The sequence below is a fragment of the Lissotriton helveticus genome, chromosome 4_1 (genome assembly GCF_964261635.1).
Source record: "Lissotriton helveticus chromosome 4_1, aLisHel1.1, whole genome shotgun sequence".
NCBI classification, from domain to species: domain Eukaryota; kingdom Metazoa; phylum Chordata; class Amphibia; order Caudata; family Salamandridae; genus Lissotriton; species Lissotriton helveticus.
The window spans coordinates 1470574622-1470594403 of NC_136063.1; positions in this window are offsets into that span (position 1 = coordinate 1470574622).

Below are 19782 nucleotides of genomic sequence, written 5' to 3' on the forward strand. Positions count from 1 at the left end.
ATGAGACAGTAGTTATTCTAGTTAATTGTGTACCAACAAAGAGTTTAAAAATATGGCAAGTGTTTATAGATGTTAATAAACTTCAAAAGGCTACATTATACCTGGTACTGAATAATATTTATTACAAGAATTTAAATGTTGATGAACAGGTAATATGCTTAGAAGATGAAACAGAAATTTCAGGTGGCCAAATAGAAAAATTGGACAAGTCTAGGAGTGAAGGGATATATGAACATTATACTATACATCCTCTATATTCTAAAGAACTGGCGATAGGAAAGAGTATTGGAGAATTTCAAATGAAGGAAGCAAAGGGTACTCTCATGAGTGTATTGGAAAAAAGTTTAGAAGCTTGTTGTTTTCCACAGTTGTTCTACACTGGAGAAGGTGGAAGAGTTGATGAGTGAGCTGTATGGATTCAGCTTCAGAATACCACTCAACAAGATTGTACTCTGAAGATCCAGGATTTCGTCAGTGCATTCCATATATATTTCATCTTCTGTTTAAAAGTGATTTATCTGCCCTTTCATATGCAGTGAACCACAGGAGTTCCTCTTCCTCATGTTTTTGCAAAAGAATTCATGGACAAAGTTCAACAAATAGATGAAAATTTAGAATCACAGTTAATTAATTTGATGGCATGTCAACGTGGTACCAATGAATATTGGTTTTGTCGTCACTGTGAACTTAAATTATGTTAAGAAATTTAGGTACACCTATATGGTTTGTGAAACTTAGCTGTGCTGAATATGTGTGGGAAGATTTACTTGAATTTCAACGAGAAGCAAATTCAAATGTAAAAAATATTGGGCCTCATTTATGAAAAGTGACGCATCGCTGCGTGAAAACAGCGATGCGTCACTTTTCACTGCGCCCTCCTTGCGACATACCTGATGCGTCATATTTAATGTATGACGCATCATGTCGCATGGAGTTACAGATACGTCAGTATTTCTGATGTATCTGTAGGCGCAAAAGTGACGCATTGCTGGAGTGTGTCACAAAAGTGATGCAACTCCAGAAATGCTTCCTTTCACATGGGGAAAGCCCCATGTGAAAGGGCTTGCGTCAGTCTTACGCCTGCTGTGAGGCAGGTGCAAGATTTTGACGCAACAGCGTCCTAAAAGTGACGCAGTGAAATCTCATAGATTTCACTGCGTCACTATTACGAGGCTTTTTGCGGGTGAACGCCCCCTCTGCATACATTATACCTGACGCAGGTATAATGTAGCGCAGGGGTTCCCAAAGTGACGCATCTGCTTAGATGCGTCACTTTGTAAATAGTGCGCATCAGGAGGCATGTTTTACGCCGCCGATGTGTCACAAAAAGTGACGCATCTGAAGTGCAAAACTCACGCAAGGCCTCATAAATGAGGCCCATTGAATTGAAGACACCTGGAGAACTCTGTTGCTTGGATCCTGTAAATGTCTGCAGTTATTTTCACATTAGGTGTCAAAGTATGATGTCATTTCTCTGCAATACAAATATTCCCCCTCTTGGAAAAATTACTGATTTCTTTTGGCGAAAAGAGTACCAAGCTAGAGATGCTCCTCTTATACACATGCTAATATGGATCAAGAATGCTCCAAAATTTGGAACTGATACTGATGAAAGTGTTTTGTCTTTCATCAAACAGTATGTTACCTGTGCCATTCCAAGAGAAGGAGGAGAACAAGCTTGAGACAACAAGTTTTACGGTTTCAAAGTCATTGATGTGGAAAATACTGTGGACGAAAATACAAGTCTACACAGAAATGTTATTCAAAATGTCATTTTGGATTCCCACGTTCAATAATTTCTAAAAGTAGAGTAAATAGCTTTATGTCAGCAGTGAGGCAGCAGTAAGGCATACAATAACTCAGAAATCTCCAAATAATACATACACCTTAAAAAGAACCGAAGATTCAAAGTATATTATTGAGTACAATCCAGTGATTTTAAAAATGTGGAATGCAAACATGGATATTCAATATGTTGCAGGTAATCCAATTGCTGTTGCTCGCTATGTTACATCATATATAACCAAATCTGAAAAGACAGAGATGAAAGAAATATGGGAAGGAATTTCAGAAGAAAAGAGTCTTGAAGAAATTATACAGCTTAAGCTTGAAAATGCTTTCCCATTGAGAGATTGGATCCTATGAATGTTCCGATCGCTTGAGCTCTGCCAGGTTATATTCAAAGTCAAGAGGAATCATTTGGGTAAGTTTAGGTCTTGCCTCCATATGAAACAGAGTGTTGAAAACATTACAAGAAATCGAATACTTAGCACTGAATGAACCAGAAAGTACAGACATTGTTAAAACTAATATGTTGGATACATACTATACCGAAAGGAGTCCACATCTGGAAACCCTATGTCTGTATGAAATACTTCAACATTACAGCTTTAAACGAAAAGGTACAGAAAATATAAAAAAAGGTAAATATGAAGTAATTGGATGTGATGGATGTTTAGTAAAACATGCCAAAGGAAATCTTATTAACCACAGAAAACGTAGTTGCGAAAGTCCAGATAAGAGGGAATTGTTCTATTTAGCACTTCTACAACTGTTTAAGCCATGGCGTAGTGAAACGGAATTACTTGGAGATTTTGACTGCTATGAAGATTCTTTTAATGCATGTAAAGATAGCATTCAATGCACAATTTTCCCTACTTATCTACAAATGTTAAATTATGAGATTGAACAAGAAAGTACTATAGCAGCTGAAATAGCTAGAGACAGTTCTCAATGCAGTCAAAGTTCTGGTACAGAAAGTCAAGATCCACTGGGACAACCAATTATCGAAAGTGAAGCAGCAATACCCATGAATGAGGTAGAAACTGTAATGCAACAAGCACAACAGGATATTATTCTGTTGGATAAGTTAGAACAACAACTAAATATTAAACAAAAAGAAATATATCTACAAGTGAAAGAACAGATACAACATGGTTTGCTACATCAAAAAAAGAGTGCCAACGTATATCATTTAAACCTATTCTAATGGACATCAGTGGTCAAGCTGGAACATGAAAAAGTTTCTTAATAAAGTTTTGACCAGTTATCTACACAAAACCACAGAATCCCATTTACCTTCTGTTATAACAGATCCAACTGGACTAGCAGCACACATTAAAGAGACTACTTTACATAGATTTCTTATGCTACCAGTTGAACATGATAGTCAATTGGAATATCAGAAGCTGTCAGGAAAAGCTTGTTATGAAGTGTCAAGAGTACTGAAGAAAATTAAACTTGTAATCACTGATGAGGTGTCTCAAACTTAATGCTTGCCTTTGTACATTTGAGAATGCAACCTATTTTAAAAACAGATTACGATGTTCTGTTTGGAGGAAAACATTTAATTGTATTCAGAGATCTACTACAACTAAGTCCTGAAAAAGAAAAACCTGTTTTTAAAACACTTGTCCATGAAGACACTAGGAAATATTTGGGAAGTATTGGAAATGTGAACAATTGTTTAAATTTTGAATATAAAGAACTTATTAAGAATATGCGACAAGCAAGTGATGATGATTACGGAAAAATTCTTCCAGACATAAGAATTTGTGTCTTGACAAAACATAGTAAACAAGCTTTAGGAAGTTGCCTATTAAGGAACTTATTTACAATTGGAACCACAGAAGCTGAAGTAATGTACAACATGCTTGAAGAAAAGAAGTCAATGGTTTACCTAATGCCTACACTGCAAGAGTGTTCTACATTTAGTCAAGAACATTTGAAACTGGAAAAACAACAAATAGTGGAAATTGAAGATATTGATAAAATTGCACACCAAGGAGTGACTATTCTTCTCACAGACAAACTACAGGCTAAATTGCATTCTTTGGAAAAGTCTGCATCTAAAACTGCAGGCTTAGAAAAGACTTTACATGTATGCATAAGCTGTCGGGTAATTTTACGGCATAATTTAAATGTTGCAGAAGAAGGTTAGTAAATGGAGCAATAGGAAAAGTTGTTGATTTTGTAAAATTTCAGAACAGAGATAGAATAGAAGTTTTGATTATAAAATTTGATAAGATTAAAGAGGTAAGATTGGGCGTTTTTCCACTGTCTTTAGCATATGCAGTAACTATTCATAAATCTCAAGGTTTAAGGATAGACTGTGCTTTTTTAAATATTGTAAGCACAGTGTTCAAAGAGGGAATGACTTACCTTGCATTATCTCGAGTAAGAACATTGCCTGGTTTGTATTTGATAGATTTCAGTGAGAAAAAGGTTAGTGCTGATGCAAATTGTGTAAGAGAGTATAATCATTTAAGAAGACTTTTTACACCTGATTTAGGTGAATATCCCATATATGAGAAACATGTAGTGTGTCCAAAACGGAAATATGTCAAACATTAAAATGGTGTGAAAAAAAAGAAAATAATTGAAGACAAACTTGAAAGTGTAAAGAAAAAGAAAATGGAAACTGAGGATGACGTTGTAGGATACCAGTCGGGAAACAGTTCAGGTATCAACTGTAATGCTAATGTGATTCTGAATGTTGTGTTTTATTTACAAGATCTTCATCATGAAATCATTAAAAAAAATTCTGTTCTTTACTACTTCATGTATTTCAAAGGTTGGTAACTGACAGAAGTAAAATCCTTACTGGTTCTGGTATTTGGCATCTTTTGGATATATGTACTGGTTCATTGACATTTACTCTCAATAAACAACAAGATGCACAAGAATTTATAATGCTTATGCTTGGAGTATTAGAACATGAAGTAATACAGATTGAAAACTGATTTGGACTAAGTTACAGATGGGATCATAAATGTGAAGAGTGTTCATTTACTTCCAGCACTGAAATACAAATAGAACGATTCATATACTTGACGATACCAGGTTGCAAATCAGTACCTTTTAACAAATTGATAAAAACAGCCAATCAGGACATGAAATGTTCGCATTGTAGATCAGAGATGTTGTCTACATTACATATAGAAAGATTTGGAAAATATCGCATTATAGTGCTACAACGTTGTACAGCAAATGGAAGAAAATTGGAAACCCCCCAAAAATTTGTAATGGAAGTCAAATATTTATTTTCCATGATGGACCTACTACAACATCTGGACTAACCCTGGGCGTAGTTCACGTAGTTGCGCTACGCGTAGCTACGCGAAGTGCACTTCACGAGATACGCGTAGCACTACACGAACTGCGTAGTGTGCTGTTTGCGATGAATGCACAGTGTCGGATGCTTGTCCCCAACGTGCAATCATTGAAAATGGCATCTTGCACAGTGTGAGCTGTCGTTTTCTGCCGCTCTAGTAGATTTTTACTCGAGCGGCAGCTTTCTCAACGCGGACTGGTAGTTTTTCATCGTGAGCGGTCACGAGCATACGCGACCACTTGCAATGAGAAACCTGACCTCCCCGCATTGAGAATCTCGCCAAGAGGTTTATTTTCCTCGTTCGCGATCGACAACTTGATGTTGCTGATCGCGAATGAGGAAAAAGTCTCGCCGGGATGTCATTTTGCTCGCTCGCGGTCGCCAACTTGACGTTGAGGACCGCAAGCGATAAAAAAATGCCAACTACGCTACGCTACTTGATTTTGCACTGTGCTACATGCAATTCACGGAGAGCGAAGTAGCACAAACTACGCAAACTTTGCGAGCGTAGCATAGTTGACCGCCCAGGGTTAATCTGGACACTATACTGTGTATTTAAAGTGTAATAAAGGATGGACACATTGCAATGATGCCCACTTGGAATTCAAACCTAGATTGCCTTATGAAGTATCAAATTCATATTTGATATTTTTGAAGCCAAAGTTTTGAATACATAATTAGGCCTATTGAGAAGATGTGAAGAAAAAGTAGACTGCATTGCAAACAATTAGTATTTTTTATTAGTGTTTGAAATAATATTTGCGCTAATTGATATTGCATTTGGAAAATTGTGTTTAAAAGGAAAAAAAAAGTGTATATTGTACCAGATATAAATGAGAGTCTATATTTAGGCAAATGTATTTGACATAAATAATAGAGTTAATGTAGATGAAGGAAGTAATTAACAAAGTGTATATAGATAAACACATACCTACAAATATTGAAAATGATGCTCAACGCTGATTTGTTTTTTTTTCTACAATCAATTTGATTGTTTTTTTCCAGGCTGTTCAATGATGATACTGCATTGAAATCACTGTGTATGGTGATGTGAAGTGGATTCTGAGAACAGCAAAAAAGGAAAACTGAAAATGTTATGTAAAACTAAATTTATGTTGGTTATTAAAAATATATTATTAGGAGGAGGAGCTTGGCGGGCATCCGAGATGGCCGCGTGAGCACAGCGCTCTCCGGACCCCCGCCACTCCCGGCATGATATCCTGAACATATCCTGACTTTTCACGAGGATTTGTGTAGAGGACGCTGGGCTGATCGTCCTGGAACTTTCGGAATTTGATTCTGACCCGGGGTGCCGGAGTTACGGTGATTCGAACTTTTGGGATCCGCCCTTGAGGTACGCCCGGGACTGGGTGAGGCTCTGTGGCCGTCTTGGAGTTGAACAACAGCGGCAGGGGGATTGGACTTGTGGGTCCCCCTCTTAAGTTTCGGTTTCGATTCTGCCTCAGACTGACACATCTGGCAGGGGAGTCTGGCCTGGGCTGGGTCCGGGGCACGAGACGGCTGTCGGGCCTTTGGCTGGCTTATTCTCCTATCTGAGTGGCTCTATCCTGGTGGTACCCTTTTGGCGTCTCTTTGATCTCGAAGCCTTATTTTCCTGTGCCCATTCCATCGAGCCTGGTGAATCTCTTTGTGACGCAGTTTCCAACATGGCGGGCAGAGGGGACCGAGAGACACGGAAGACCAAGACACCCCTGCGCGGGGGCCCGGTCCAGTCTAACGTTATGGACCGTTACACCCACTCGAAGGGGTCCCCCGGAGCCGCCCTGCCCGGTCCAAGTGCTGCTGACCACATCGTAGACGCGTCAACGGAGCCGTCCTTGCAGGACATCATGGGCGCCATTTCTGGCATGAGGGAGACGATAGGCCAACAATACGAGGCCTTGGCCCACAAAATCGACACCGTGGCCATTGATGTGAACTTGATTCGAGCCGACCTATCGAAAACCAATGAGAAGGTGAAATCATTGGATCTCAAGTCATCCAGCCTCACGGCGGACGTCTCGGAGATACAGACGGAGATTGGTAATCTCCGTCGGGTGAACGATTTCATGACCCGGCGCTTGGAGGACTTTGAGAACAGGGCACGTCGCTGTAATGTGCGCTTGGTTGGCGTTCCGGAGAATCCAGAACCTCACTCTGTTGATCTCCTGGTTGAGGACCTGATCCAAACCTATCTCTCTCCGTCTGGACTGAGTAAATTTTTCGCAGTAGAGCGTGCCCATCGAGTTCCGGGGGGCCAGGGTAAGCCAGGTGCCCCGCCGAGGCCTATTGTTGCGACACTCTTCCATTATAGGGATCGGGACGCTATCCTGCAAGCATCACGTGTGAAGGGCCCGGTGGCCTTTGAGAACGCCACAGTGAACTTTTATCCGGACTTTTCTCAACAGGTCCAGAAACAGCGTATGGGCTTCCGTGATGTCAAGAAGCGTCTTCGGGACATGGAGTTACGCTACGCTATGCTGTTTCCGACCAGGCTGCGAGTGGAGTACAATGACCGAACCTTTTTCTTTGATCGGCCAGATTCTGTGAACGACTGGCTGGACTCTCTGCCAGGCCGACCTCCTGCGACTGAGTCCGACGCCCACCCGGGTGGTGCTGAGGGTGGTGTGGAGAGCTGAACAATTCATCTACACCTGGGCCCTCGTATAGAGTAAACTCTTCCGGGATTCTATGCCTAAGTGCCTCTACTGTTTGTGTGTTTTCCTCGTCATCTGTCTTGATCGGGGTGGCGGGTGGGCCAGAGCCTTTCCTCCTCCGGGGTCTTTTTGTAGAATGGGGGTTCTTGGGCGACAGGCACACTGCATGTTGGGGTGGCTTTTTAGCATTTTGCAGGGGTGCAGGGTGGGGGGTGTTTTCTTGATTGTTGGGGGGTGGGTGGTTGGGAAGTTCGATGTTTGTGTGTTATGTTCTCAAGGCGACTTTATCTTGCTACTGATGGTTTTTATGTCATGCTCATGGAGGAGGGGTTTCGGCGTTGCTGTGTGGGATGGGGGTAGCGGGTTGAGGTTTGTTTCGTGGAATGTTAATGGTCTGGGGGATCGTATTAAGCGGAGTGTGGTGTTGAAATGTTTACGACGTTTATCTCCAGATATTGTTTTTCTGCAGGAGACTCATTTGGTGGGCAATACTTGTCGTGCGATGAATAGGTGGGGCTATCGCCTTGCCGCACATTCGGGGTTTACCACCGGTTCCAGGGGGGTGGGTATCCTTGTTCGGGCTTCCCTCCCCCTAGCTATTGATGATGTGATCCTTGATGATCGGGGGCGATATGCTGTCCTCGTGGGTCGTTATGAGGGTCGTACCCTCTCCTTATTTGCTGTTTATGTGCCCCCCGGCCTGCAGACTTCTACCTTTTCCGATTTGGGCCGTGTTTTGTTAGACCTCCCTAATAGTACTCTCTTCATTGCAGGTGACTTTAATTCTGTGTTCTCCGGTCTACACGATCGCCACCCCCCTAGGGACACTCCTTCGGCCCAACAGTGGCTGGGTGGGTTTCTGGACACGTTTGGCTTGGTGGATTGCTGGAGGCTTATGCATCCTACTCAGCTTCAATACACTTTCCACTCTGGGGCCCATGGGAGTTTGTCTAGACTGGATTATTTCCTGATGCCTGCGGCCCAGTCGCCGGCGGTGCGTGAGATTAGACACCTCCCCCGGGGCATTTCCGATCATTCTCCGCTCTGGCTTTGTTTTGAGATGGGGGTGGAGGCGGCGGGCCGGGTTGCTCCTATCAACCCATGGTACCTTACCTCCCCCGAGACCCGCAACCTTTTGACGGCTGTCGGGCCTTTGGCTGGCTTATTCTCCTATCTGAGTGGCTCTATCCTGGTGGTACCCTTTTGGCGTCTCTTTGATCTCGAAGCCTTATTTTCCTGTGCCCATTCCATCGAGCCTGGTGAATCTCTTTGTGACGCAGTTTCCAACATGGCGGGCAGAGGGGACCGAGAGACACGGAAGACCAAGACACCCCTGCGCGGGGGCCCGGTCCAGTCTAACGTTATGGACCGTTACACCCACTCGAAGGGGTCCCCCGGAGCCGCCCTGCCCGGTCCAAGTGCTGCTGACCACATCGTAGACGCGTCAACGGAGCCGTCCTTGCAGGACATCATGGGCGCCATTTCTGGCATGAGGGAGACGATAGGCCAACAATACGAGGCCTTGGCCCACAAAATCGACACCGTGGCCATTGATGTGAACTTGATTCGAGCCGACCTATCGAAAACCAATGAGAAGGTGAAATCATTGGATCTCAAGTCATCCAGCCTCACGGCGGACGTCTCGGAGATACAGACGGAGATTGGTAATCTCCGTCGGGTGAACGATTTCATGACCCGGCGCTTGGAGGACTTTGAGAACAGGGCACGTCGCTGTAATGTGCGCTTGGTTGGCGTTCCGGAGAATCCAGAACCTCACTCTGTTGATCTCCTGGTTGAGGACCTGATCCAAACCTATCTCTCTCCGTCTGGACTGAGTAAATTTTTCGCAGTAGAGCGTGCCCATCGAGTTCCGGGGGGCCAGGGTAAGCCAGGTGCCCCGCCGAGGCCTATTGTTGCGACACTCTTCCATTATAGGGATCGGGACGCTATCCTGCAAGCATCACGTGTGAAGGGCCCGGTGGCCTTTGAGAACGCCACAGTGAACTTTTATCCGGACTTTTCTCAACAGGTCCAGAAACAGCGTATGGGCTTCCGTGATGTCAAGAAGCGTCTTCGGGACATGGAGTTACGCTACGCTATGCTGTTTCCGACCAGGCTGCGAGTGGAGTACAATGACCGAACCTTTTTCTTTGATCGGCCAGATTCTGTGAACGACTGGCTGGACTCTCTGCCAGGCCGACCTCCTGCGACTGAGTCCGACGCCCACCCGGGTGGTGCTGAGGGTGGTGTGGAGAGCTGAACAATTCATCTACACCTGGGCCCTCGTATAGAGTAAACTCTTCCGGGATTCTATGCCTAAGTGCCTCTACTGTTTGTGTGTTTTCCTCGTCATCTGTCTTGATCGGGGTGGCGGGTGGGCCAGAGCCTTTCCTCCTCCGGGGTCTTTTTGTAGAATGGGGGTTCTTGGGCGACAGGCACACTGCATGTTGGGGTGGCTTTTTAGCATTTTGCAGGGGTGCAGGGTGGGGGGTGTTTTCTTGATTGTTGGGGGGTGGGTGGTTGGGAAGTTCGATGTTTGTGTGTTATGTTCTCAAGGCGACTTTATCTTGCTACTGATGGTTTTTATGTCATGCTCATGGAGGAGGGGTTTCGGCGTTGCTGTGTGGGATGGGGGTAGCGGGTTGAGGTTTGTTTCGTGGAATGTTAATGGTCTGGGGGATCGTATTAAGCGGAGTGTGGTGTTGAAATGTTTACGACGTTTATCTCCAGATATTGTTTTTCTGCAGGAGACTCATTTGGTGGGCAATACTTGTCGTGCGATGAATAGGTGGGGCTATCGCCTTGCCGCACATTCGGGGTTTACCACCGGTTCCAGGGGGGTGGGTATCCTTGTTCGGGCTTCCCTCCCCCTAGCTATTGATGATGTGATCCTTGATGATCGGGGGCGATATGCTGTCCTCGTGGGTCGTTATGAGGGTCGTACCCTCTCCTTATTTGCTGTTTATGTGCCCCCCGGCCTGCAGACTTCTACCTTTTCCGATTTGGGCCGTGTTTTGTTAGACCTCCCTAATAGTACTCTCTTCATTGCAGGTGACTTTAATTCTGTGTTCTCCGGTCTACACGATCGCCACCCCCCTAGGGACACTCCTTCGGCCCAACAGTGGCTGGGTGGGTTTCTGGACACGTTTGGCTTGGTGGATTGCTGGAGGCTTATGCATCCTACTCAGCTTCAATACACTTTCCACTCTGGGGCCCATGGGAGTTTGTCTAGACTGGATTATTTCCTGATGCCTGCGGCCCAGTCGCCGGCGGTGCGTGAGATTAGACACCTCCCCCGGGGCATTTCCGATCATTCTCCGCTCTGGCTTTGTTTTGAGATGGGGGTGGAGGCGGCGGGCCGGGTTGCTCCTATCAACCCATGGTACCTTACCTCCCCCGAGACCCGCAACCTTTTGACTAAGTCTTTGGACGCCTATTTTTTGGACAACGAGGGATCCGTTTCCTCTGCGATATCCCTGTGGGAGGCCTTTAAGACAGTGATTCGTGGACAGGCCCTTTCCCTTATTGTTGAATCCAAGAGGGCGAGGGATCGGGAGGTGGTGGACCTCGAGAGGGAGATTGCTGAAAGGGAGGCTGCCTTAGAGTCGGAAGTCACATCTGATAAACTCCATGCCCTGGGTCTGAAACAATTTGCTTATAAGTCTTTGGTCACGGATGCGGCCAAACAGATGTTCCGGGAGCAACAGGGTCGTCTGTATGATGTGGGGGACAAGGCGGGCAAATTATTGGCGTGGTTGGATAAGAAGGAGAGGGCGAATCGTGTGGTGCCCGTGATTCAATCATCGAATGGTGTGAGAGTGACGGACCCGATTGGAATAGTTGCGTGTTTTGCTGAGTATTTTCGTGTGGTTTATACCCCTGTGTCTGGACGGGATGTTGCTGACTCTCGCCTTCTGTTGCGCGATATAGCTTTGCCCAGTGTCTCCGATTTAGACTGTAAATCGTTGTAGTCCCCTTTTACTACTGACGAGATAGCTACTGCCATTCGCTCACTCCGTTCGGGCAAAGCCTTGGGCCCGAACAGGTTGCCAATTCAACTGTACAAGCTACGTCCTGATAAGGTGGCGCCCTATCTTCGCGACATGTTTTTGGAGTCCCGGGAACGGGGTGTTCTCCCGTATGATCAGCGTCTGGCTACGATAGTCGTAATTCCCAAGGACGGTAAACCGCGGGACCTTTGTTCGTCTTATAGGCCCATTTCCTTGTTAAACGTTGAGCCCAAGGTCCTGGCTAAGCTCCTGGCGACCCGCCTCTTGACGGTCATTAGTGACTTGGTTCATCCGGATCAATCCGGATTTATCCCACATCGCAACACGGCTCTTAACCTACGTCGTCTCCACGGTGCTGGTGCGAGGGCGCGGCTTCTGACGGAACCGGCCATTTTGGCCTCGTTGGATGCCTCGATGGCTTTTGACACAGTGGAGTGGCCCTATCTTTGGGCTGCTCTTGAAAAATTAGGTTTTGGTCCTGAGTTTATCGGTTGGGTGAAGTTGTTATATGCTGAACCCTTAGCGCAGGTAGTGGTGAACGGTAGAGTTTCTGTCCCCTTCTGCCTTGGTAGGGGGACCCGTCAGGGTTGCCCCTTGTCTCCGTTGCTTTTTGCGCTCGCCCTGGAACCGTTAGCTGCGTGGCTTCGATGGGAACCTTCACTCAAGGGGATCCGTTGGTCACCGGACTTTGAGGACCGCGTCTCACTTTACGCGGATGACATTCTTTTATATCTTACTTCCCCGCGTAAATCTCTAAATGTTTTATTTGATGTTCTTACCTCGTTTGGAGCTAACTCGGGCCTAGTTATTAATTGGGCTAAGTCCTGCGTGTATGTTCTTTCGGGTGTTTTGCCCCCATTGCCGGACAGATTTCCTATCCAGGTGGTCCAGTCTGGCTTCCAGTATTTGGGGATCTTTATTACGCTGGACTCTTCACTCTGATTCGAGCGCAATCTCCTCCCCCCACTTCTTAGACTGCGACTAGATGTGGCCCGTTGGCGTAAGCTGCCCCTGTCTCCTCTGGGCAGGGCAGCCCTTTTTAAAATGATGTCCTTGCCGCGGTTCCTCTACGCACTTCAGAATTCTTATGACGACGTTCCCGCTACCTATTTCCGAGAGATCGAGAGTCTTCAAAGACAACTGATCTGGGACGGGCGTCCACGTATTGCCCTTGCGAAACTCACCATCCCTTGGTATGACGGGGGCATGGCGCTCCCCGACATCAAGAGATATTACTGGGCTGCCCAGCTGTCTGCCATTAACCACGCGATGTATTCACCGGGTCGGGATCCGGCCTTTGAGATGGATAGACTCCAGCTGCCGGGAGGGGACTTTAATAGAGCGCTTTATTCTAGATCGGCCGGGCGCCATCTTGTGGGCCCGTCCAGGATCGCAGTCACTGTGTGGCGCGCCGCGCATGTGAGTTTGGGCTGGGAGAATCGATTGACACTGGCGACGCCGCTTTATGCCTCTGAACGTTTGGGGTGTCTCTGGTCTACTAAGGGATTCGACCGCTGGGATATGATTGGGATATGTAAGGTGGGTGATGTCTGTGCGAAAGGTAGCGTGAAGTCATTCCAGACCCTTAAGGCAGAATACGACTTGAGTGATAGAGAGTTTTTTCGGTATCTGCAGGTCCGGCATGCCCTGGCCTCAGTTCTAACTCCTGGTGTGACCCTGTCCGAGTCTTCCCCCCTTGAAGATCGTATACTAGATGGACACCTGCCTGATAGTACTATCTCCCTTATTTATAAAAAATTGATTCATAGTCGCGCCGACCTGTTGGTCCGCCTTAGGGAGCTGTGGGTCGGTGACGGATTGGAATTAGATGACGAGGATTGGCAGTCAGCACTCTCTTCTCCTAAGGAGGTAGCCATTCCCGCCCGTCTTCGTTTGGTGCAACTTAAGATCCTCCACCGCGTGTATGTAACTGGTCCGCGCCTGGTTGTAATGGGTTTTTCCCCGGATGGCTTATGTAAGCGTGGCTGTGGGATGAGTGCTACCTTTATGCATATACTTTGGGAATGCCCGTTGGTAGCGGCCTACTGGATTGATGTACTTGATGTGATGACTGTCGTGACTGGTGTTGCCCTGCGGCCTGAGGCCCAACGATGCCTGTTGAACGTGTGGGAACCCACCGATTATTCTGTGGCCCAGGCCAGATGGGCAACCTTGGGGTACATGGTCGCGAAGCGGGACATTGCGCAACTTTGGGGCGCATCCAGACCTCCGGACGTTTCGGTGTGGGAGGATAACATGGACTGGTCCATGTTTCGAGAGAAGACCGTCTATGTGGCTAGGGGCAGACCCAGGGCGTGGACTACAATTTGGGGTCAGTGGAATGCATATCGTGGAGACATTTGTACCCCTCCCTTGGTTGACACATCCGATGTTACCCTGTCTCCCTAGGCTGACGTTCCCGAAATCTTTCATTCTCTTTTTAAGATTTTCCTGTCCTCCCTGCTGCCCCCCCCCCTCCCCCCCCCCCTGGCCTTGCCGAGTCTCATTGATTTACCTTTATCTTCCTGATTAGTGGACTTCCCCTCTGTCATCTGGGCTGACGTGATTGCTACATTCGCCTTGTTTTGGTTTGTTATTTTAATGTTTAAGACAAAAACTGTTGTGTCCTGTCATATGCTTTGTGCAATATTTAATCTGTGATTTGGGCCTGGCCACGGAGATTGATGTTTACTGCATGGTACGTGCTTTGCGAATTAGCGGCCAGCCCGTGTGGTTGTAGGCCCATCTCTGTACTTTTTATCTGATTGCTCAATAAAAGTTTTTAACTAAAAAAAAATAAAAATAAAAATATATATATATTATTATAATTTCTGTAATATATTATCATCAAATAACAGTTTTTCTTCTTCTTTATACTAGGTACTGTTGAAGTTTGAAAAGAGTGTTAATGCTGTTTAGGAGAAATACTACTGTAAAATACTTCTACTAATTAATGCATTTACATTACTTAAAAGGTAAGAAAACATAATAAAATGTGCATGATAACATGAAAAACATGTTTAAAGTTCATGTATATGTTATTTGTTTCTAATATAAATAATGTTGATCCTTTACACTATTTGCAAAACTATCATCATGTTGCTGATGTAATCATCCAGACAGTCATCCTTTCAAGCAAACACTACCTGTGCTCTCATCTATTCTCTATAGCATAACTCTTGCACTAATAGGATAACCCATACATTATCCTTGCATTCTTCCTTTTTACACAGGCACAACCCATGCACTCATCCAATCACTCAGGCACTACTCTTGCACTCAACCATTCACTCAGTTACTACCCATTCACTCATCCATTCTCTCAGGTACCACACATGCACTCATGTAATCACCCATGGATTACTCTTGCACTTATCCTTTATTCAGGCACTACCCATGCACTGATCTAAGCACCCACATATTCCTCTTGCAGTTATGCAATCACCTACGTAGTACCTCTGCGCCTATAGAATCACCCAGGCACTGCCCATGTACACATGCAATCACCCAAGAACTATTCTTGCACTCAACCACTCACTGGGGCACTCCCATGTACTTATGCAATCGAGCAGGCACTACCTATAAACACATCTAATTGCTCAGGCATTAACCATATGTTCACACATTCACCAGGCACTGCTCTTCCACTCAAACATTGATTCAGGCACTACCCATGCACTCATGCAATGACCCAGCCATTACCCTTACACTCATACTTTCACTTCATACACTCACCCAGTCACTCAGGCACTACCCCATGCACTCATAGAATCACCCAGGCACTACCCATGCACTCATGGAATTACACAGAAAACTACTTTTGCAGTCATCTATTTACTCAGACACTACCTATGCACTCATATTGTTAAGGAGAAACTACCTATGCACACATCCAATCAATCAGGCATTACCTACGCAATCGTACAATCACCCAGGCACTACTTTTCTACTGAACAATTCACTCAGGCAGTATCCGTGCACTCATCCATTCCCTCAGGTACTAATGATGCACTCATACAATGACACTCAGATAACTCTTGCAGTCATCCTTGTACTCAAGCACTAGCCATGCACTGATCCAAGCAGGCAGATATTGTTCTTGCACTCATGAATTCACACAGATACTACCAATGCACGTATCCAATCAGCCAGGCAGTACTCCTGCGCTTATGCAATCACCCAGGCACTACCCATGCACTCATGCAATTAAGGAGGCACCACCTATACACACATCCAATTAATCAGGCATTAGTCATGCAATCACCCAGGCACTACTCTTGCACTCAACCATTCACTCAAGCACTATCTACGCACTCATCCATTCATTCAGACACTACATATGCACTTATCCAATCACGCAGGCACTACAGTTGCACTAATCCATTCACCCAAGTACTACCAATGCACTCATCCATTCCCTCAAACACTACCCGTGCACTCGTGCAATGACCAAGGCATTAGCCTTGCACTCATACTTTCACTCAGGTATTTCCCATGCACTCATACAATCACCCAGGCACTACCCCTGTACTCATGCAATCACCAACATACTACCCAGATACTCATACAATCACTCAGGCACTACTCTTGCACTCAACAATTCTCTCAGGCAGTACCCATACACTCATCCAATGACCCAGGCATTACTCTTACAGTCATCCTTTTACTCAGGCACTACCCATGCACTGATGTAATCACCCAGACATTACCCTTCGATTCATAAACTCACTCAGGCAGTACTTATGCACTCATCCAATCACCCAGACAGTACCTGTCCACTCATACATTCACCCAGACACTACCCAAGTATTCATGTAATCACTCATGCACTACTCTTAAACTCAATCATTCACTCAGACACTATCTATGCACTCTTTCAAGGACCCAGGCATTATCCTTGTAATCATGCAATCATTCAAACACTACTCTTACACTAAACCATTCACACAGGTCTTACGCATACAGTCATCCATTCACTCTGCCACTAATTATGTCCATACCAAATCATACCTGCACTATTCTTTTATTTATTTATTCACTTGTGTATTATGCATGCGCTCATCCACTCACTGAGACACTACTTATACACAGCTCTAACATTGATCATACACACATTCATTCAAGCAATCACTTTCACTACATACAATTTTTCTATTATTAACCAGTTTAGGTGGATCCATTGGAACCTTTTTTTCTTCTTTTAGAACAATTTTATATATTTTTTGTATTTTCAGATTATTCTTTTTTTAAATTGTGGTGTTTTTCATTTTTAACAAACAAAAAAAAGAAGTGAAAGAGTACAACTCTGCTGTTTTTGTGAACGAAAAAACGCAAGGAACAAAACAAAAAACTAACACTGGTGAGCTCTGAGGAGTGTTTTGATGGCGTCAATGGAGAGTTCTCCAACACACAGAGTTGTTAAACATTTTCTACAGTGGATGCCAGCAACGGCCAACTCCGGAACAATGAGAGGTTATGGGGTATTGAAGACAACCACTACAAATACATCAGGAGGCGTGTTTGCAGAGTTGATGTGTTTCATCATCATTGGCTGCTTCTTCCCTTTTTTGGCGTGCCACCTCTCGTGCCAGATGAACAGGTTGTATTGTATCAAGATGTTTTTTCATGGAAGGAGTACTTCTTTTCTGATTCTCTTGAGAGGACTTTGTGACACAGGCACAGGAAGAAACCACACACGATGCTCTCCCTCTTCTTCTTCTTCACTGGATCCTCCACCTCTTTCATCTCCTCCTCGTGCCCTTCAGGGAATGCTGATGCCGTTTTTTGTTGCAAAAATGAAAAACACCCCCAACAATATCAAATAAACAGAGCCTACAAAAAACTTAGGGCCTGATTCTGATGCGGGTTGTAAAGCTTCCCGACCGAATTGGTTTGGAAATAGTTTCCGACCCACTCAGAATGGGAGAGTCCGACCGACGGAGTACGATGCATCCCGATGCTTCCAGATACGATTTGGTAGCAATGGGAACATGTGCTCCTAACGGCATCATAATTGGGCCCTGGGTCTGGAAGACACATTCCCGATCCAATTTAGAAGGAGCAAATGCCATTAGGAGGCCTTCCTAACCGCATCAGAATCAGGCCGTAGGTGGGAATGTTTTCCTAACCGCATCAGATTCAGGCCTATAGGGGCCGATTAGGATCGCGGTTATCCCGCATCCTCCGGGCCGGCGGAAGCCACCGCCGGCCCGGAGGATGCTGGAAAACCGCTGGGGAGGAACAAAAGACCCACCGCCAAATTAGGATGGCGGTGGGTCTCAAAATCGGTCCGCAGCTTTTCCACCGCGGTCGCCTTCCGACTGCGGCGGAAAAGCTCTAACATGGCTGGCGGTGTCTATCAGACACCGCCAGCCATATCACGATGGTGGAAAACAGATGCCTTTCCGCGGCGGATTCTCCGCCGTGGAAAGGCATACGGTGAATTCTCTGGGGGCCCGTTGCGGGCCACCTGGGTGAGTGGGGGGTGCACATGGGGGTACATATGGTACCCCCCTGCATTTGCGTGCATGAAGCGTGCGGTGCCTGCCGATTTGTGCATGCGAATGCTAAGTATGCATATTTAACCTTGCGGCGGGTGCTGCTTCAGGCAGCACCCGCCGCAATGTTAAATATTGAGGATGTGACCGCCAAGCTGGCGGTCACATCCTAATTTCACTGGAGGGACCGCCGCTGCTCCTGCGGATGGTCCCTCCTCCTCTAGGGTGGCGGACGGACGTAGGTCCGTCCGCCATCCTAATGAGCCCCTTAGTCTTGAAGCTAGACACACCCAAAATGAAAGGACTGTAAGAGGTCTTGGTTCTACCCACCAACAAAATGAAAACCTCTTTACCCAATAAGAAGCTGTCTTTCTATGTGACATGGAGTCGCGTGGGGGTCGCGCACCTATTGTGCATACGCCGCACACCCGTAAAATGTAACAAATGTAATATAAAACTGTAAATTATTATTAGGATATTGTGTTTTAAAGTATTTCAATGAAAAGTCTTTGTACAAAAGGGGTACTTAACCTTGAAACATTCATATTTCATACTTTTGAAATTATGCCGGAGATGTGTCTCCTACGTAATCCTGGAAATGCGTGACAGCAGGATTTGCGTCCCCTACGCGTGCAGTGCACAAAAATATGTTGTAAACCTCTTAAAAATATTGCACAAGAGCGCTGCTACTAATTTCAAAGATTGATTTATAAACCTCTTTTAAAAAAAAATATTTCAATGTAAGTATGTATTTTAGGGTTACATTCGTGTAAAGGATTCACGCACCCAATGCATAGATCCGTGTCCAGTACGCGATACCTTCACGTCCATAAAAATCTGTCAAGAACATTTTAAAACAAATGTATAATTTCTTAATTACTATTTTTATGTACTCAGTAATAAACCTCTACGTCCCAAAAATGTATTAATTAGTTCTATATGTTTTTTAGAGTTATATTCGTATAACGGATCCGCACACCCACCTTGGAGGGTCGCGTACGGTACGCAACCCTTTTTTTAATTAAAAAATATATCTATATTTATATAAACAAGATAGTTATCATAAGAAAAGAACAAAACAACTTTCATACTGTTAGAAGCAATCATACAAAACTTAATTTAACAAATATGCTAAACATTTTTTTTTCCATTTTGAATTGAAAATTCTGTTATATAATATCACATTGTACAAAAATTACAAACAAGAAAACAATGTTAATTCAAATAAATAACACTATAAATGTTTACTTAACTATGTTACATATATTTTTAAAAACTGATTATAATTATTTTTAAACTTTATAAAAATACTTTATAAAATAGACAAAAAATACAAAACTAGTTACAAACATCTTTTCATAAATAAAATGGTCTAAAAAACCTTAGAAATCCATTGAAAAACCCATAGATTTCCAGGACATTATAGTTAGAAATTAACATTTAAAAAACCTTTGAAATTAATTGAAAAAAACATAGGTTTCAGGGACGTTATAGTTAGGAATTAG